Genomic DNA, 3,739 nt, shown 5'->3' with positions numbered 1-3,739 from the left:
TAAATTTTAATAACGGCCACTATAATGAACAGCCAGTACGCGCACAAATAGCACGAACGTTCGATGATGAGACAAGAATAATTTATTTATTATGCATAGCAACAATGTTTATCTGTTATCGTAGCGAACAAAATAAAATTATCACGAGATATGGATTTGTTTTATCAGTTACAATCCATCGTAAATTTAGATTTTGTTCGCGACTCGCTTATACAGTGTTTTATATAGCGACAGCGTAGTGACGATATTTTTATCATTTAATAAACGTTTATAAAAAAATATCGACGATCTTAATGATATATATTTTCCAAGTGCATATCGTCATAATTGAAATAGAAATCAAGTCTCTTTCAAGATAAATGGCATCTCAAAAGAGATGTTACATAAAGTTCTTTACAGTTTCCAAAAGAGATTTGGTTTCTGTTTCTATTCTGATTCGATGCGCACTTTGAAAATATATTAAATCATTATAATATTAAACACAATATCACAATATGATCAGAAAATGTTTAAAATGTCATAGTGATAGATTTTTGAGCGCCTGTGCGATGCAATAAGTGGATACAATAAGACAAACGGATGCCAATATTTTTATTTTTAAAAAGTCAAGAGGCTAAGTAAAAATCCATTCCCTCCAGGGAAAAAGAAATAAAATTCTCTCTCTTTTTTATTTATATGAATATTATTATTCGCAAATTATATATATACCAATTACATTTCTTCAATGCATTTGAAACTTGTAATGTTTTTTCTTCAATCAAACTTTATTGCACCCAATGATGTAAAATGCATCAAACCAAAGAAAAATTTAATTATATCTAAGAACGTAATTGTATACATTACTCGCATGTATTTTTCTCATATGTTTCTTATAGGGATTCAGATGTCAGAAGTGGAACCACTGGGCAGCGGAACGGATGCAATCAACGGGATGGTATCACAGGGCGACGAGCGCGAAGAAGATACGACGGACTTGAAAATAACTTTCAGGTCAGATTGTCAACCGGAATTGTTAATATGTTTTCTCGCGTAAAACTTTCATGAAAAGACAGGAGAAAAAAACGAAAAAGAAATAAATAAATAAAAACGAGAAATAAAAGAAGGCATCTACGACGATTTCTATCGGTGTGAAGACGCGATAACGTGTGATAACGCGACACGATTACGATGACAACAATTGTTGTTAACGATGATGATTTACACGATCATTACACGTAAAATTGATTATTTGCAGGAAAAAAAAGTTAAATAAAAACGTACGGGTATCGGAGGCGCCGGGCAAATCGCAAGTGAAACCATTTCCTATGGCGGAGGTAATCGAGCTTCGGCGACTCGCTGACGAATATAAGGTAATCCGTAGGATACGTTTTGTTATTTCAGAAGGTTTGGTTATTTCAAGGTTTTTCTTCGAATTAGCACGCGCTGATTTTCTTCACGCAGTTCATTCCTCTCGTGTAAATAACCCCTATCATAGTTTCTCATTCTACGTATCCACTCAATTGCACACAATTGCTTAATTAATCTAATTAAACATCGAGTTTACTTTTCAACGTTCAGGCATCAATAAACAATTTTTCAATCGTCAAAATTTTGTATGTTTTGTATCGTTTTCTTGTATTACGTGACGTTTCATGTAACAACGAAAATTCAACGGTTACAAGTGTGCAATCGAGGGATGCAAATCGCTGCTGTAAGCAACGGTATAATACATCACACTGATAATACACGGCTTTCGATCTTCGTCGTTAACACTTTTTTTTTTAAACAATTGTTGAAAACGATTATTTGAAAAGTAGACTCATTTTATTTACACGTGATTTTTCACTAACAAACAATTCTGTGTCAAAATTGATGTTCAATCGTTTATCATTTCGCAGTTTGGTTATACTATTTCTGAATATATTCTCAAATGTTATCCGAACAATGTTTTTTCAAGCATGTTCTGTGTTCTTTTAGGCCGATTAGCACCGATGATCTGATTAATTAAGTTTAATAGTTAATGATTAGCACCGATGATCTGATTAATTAAGTCTAATAGTTAATGATTTGTTAATTTAAATATTTTCAACGTCCCAGACTTATTTTTTAGACATATCAAAACACACTTTTTATTGTTATAGCAAATCTATGATTAAGTTAAAAAATAATCTTTCTTCAGCTATAAAAATACTTAATGTGAGAAAAAATTTACAATTTACAATAAATACTAACCTCTGCGATAAATACTCTTATTTTCGATATTTCAACTAACAATAAGAATAAATCGGCTCTAGATTGGTAAAAGAATTTAAAAATGAAAGGTTTGCCAAACTTAGTATTTTGTTTAAACACCAATAATTTTCTCGATTGCCTAATTCTGTACCTAATTCATTCAATGATATAATATAATTAAAGCAAATATTGATCAGCATTGGTGCAACCGGCTTTTATAAGAAAAATAATGCAAATATTTTCCTCCGATTTTGATAAGCTTTGGATGTTATAGATGTCTCAATCAAAATAAGAAGTACGTATCTTTTCATTTATTTGCTTACATCGTTCCCGATTCAGCGACTTCGCTCCGATATTTTTCTCGTCTATGTTTCTTTAAGGAACTCAGGGTGGTTTATTTTGTTTTTCTGAAACAACACTCATCGTCCTCACATCTTTGAATACTGTCCTGCTAATCGGCCGCTCTTTTTTCTCTCCATGTTGCACGATTATATACGATTATATAGTTGCACGGACTGGAATTTCAATGATCTTTGCAATGGCATAAGAGCGTTTCAGAAGAATAAGAAAAGCTTTAAATAACCACATATAATATTATTCGTTGGAATATATGACCATAGCAATACAGTCATATAGCAATAGTCGATATAGAAAAGTGTTATTATTATGCGCCCAAATATATAAAATTGTTAAAAAAATAAAAAATATATTTAATAAATTTTTCGCTTGCACACATGATAATTGACTGTACAAAAAAATTAATTTTTTGCTTTGTTCGTCCGCTTATTTCCCTCACGAGTCAAATAAATAAAATCTATATATCAAACACACATATATGAGAGTATATATATATAATTAGTAATCAAATTAAAATTAATACTAGAAACCTCCTGGAACACAGTGGTGGTTCTATATGCCGATCAAGGATACGTTGGATTTTCGTGTAACTATATGAAGATTACGTGAGACCGTGTATCAATAAAACATAAAAAAAAACAAATGGCAAAAAAAGTTTTGCTTGAGATGTAGCATGTCATTGCATCAAGCCAAGGTAGATTGAAATTATACAATTGGTATAACAAAATTTTGAAAAAAACTACATAATTTTTATGAAAGAGAGAAAGAAAGAGAGAGAGAGAGAGAGAGGGAGAAAGAAAGGATAAAGAAAATCGTGACGGCGAGGAGGTCACGTATGTAAGGATGCATTCTCTCATGACATAACCTAAATTCGCTGGTAAAACGTTCCGCGGTAAAATATATTCGTCTATTAGGATGGGAGGGACGGAGGATACCAAAGGAAGGAAAAAGAGAAAATAATAGCCGACATATTCACCCAGAAGTAGTCAACAAAGTCCACGGTCATATTGGAACCGCGATCAGACCATCATACTATCACGTTTTGGCTCGCACGTCCCTTCGCGACGATAATGTCGATCGCAACAGTGTTCACTACGATCGATGCACTTTACGATTATGCCACGGAAATATGTAATATTTCGATTCGCGCTGAACGGCGGCGATAATTCGT

The 3,739-nt window shown here is 32.7% G+C and overlaps 1 long non-coding RNA gene across 2 annotated transcripts; it reads left to right on the top strand.

Annotated features, from left to right (window-relative positions):
- Positions 1–6: 6 nt before the first annotated feature.
- LOC115236397 lies at positions 7–2,612 on the top strand. Of its 2 annotated transcripts, XR_003884181.1 has the most exons (3): positions 7–990; positions 1,235–1,987; positions 2,031–2,612. It is a non-coding gene; the product is annotated as an uncharacterized LOC115236397 (long non-coding RNA). The 2 variants fall into 2 exon arrangements; XR_003884180.1 differs by having other exon boundaries at positions 8–990; positions 1,235–2,612.
- The last annotated feature ends 1,127 nt before the right edge of the window (positions 2,613–3,739 follow it).

The sequence above is a fragment of the Formica exsecta genome, unplaced genomic scaffold, assembly GCF_003651465.1.
Source record: "Formica exsecta isolate Colony F162 unplaced genomic scaffold, ASM365146v1 scaffold1106, whole genome shotgun sequence".
Classification (NCBI taxonomy): Eukaryota; Metazoa; Arthropoda; class Insecta; order Hymenoptera; family Formicidae; genus Formica; species Formica exsecta.
This window is presented reverse-complemented; position numbering and strand designations above follow the sequence as displayed.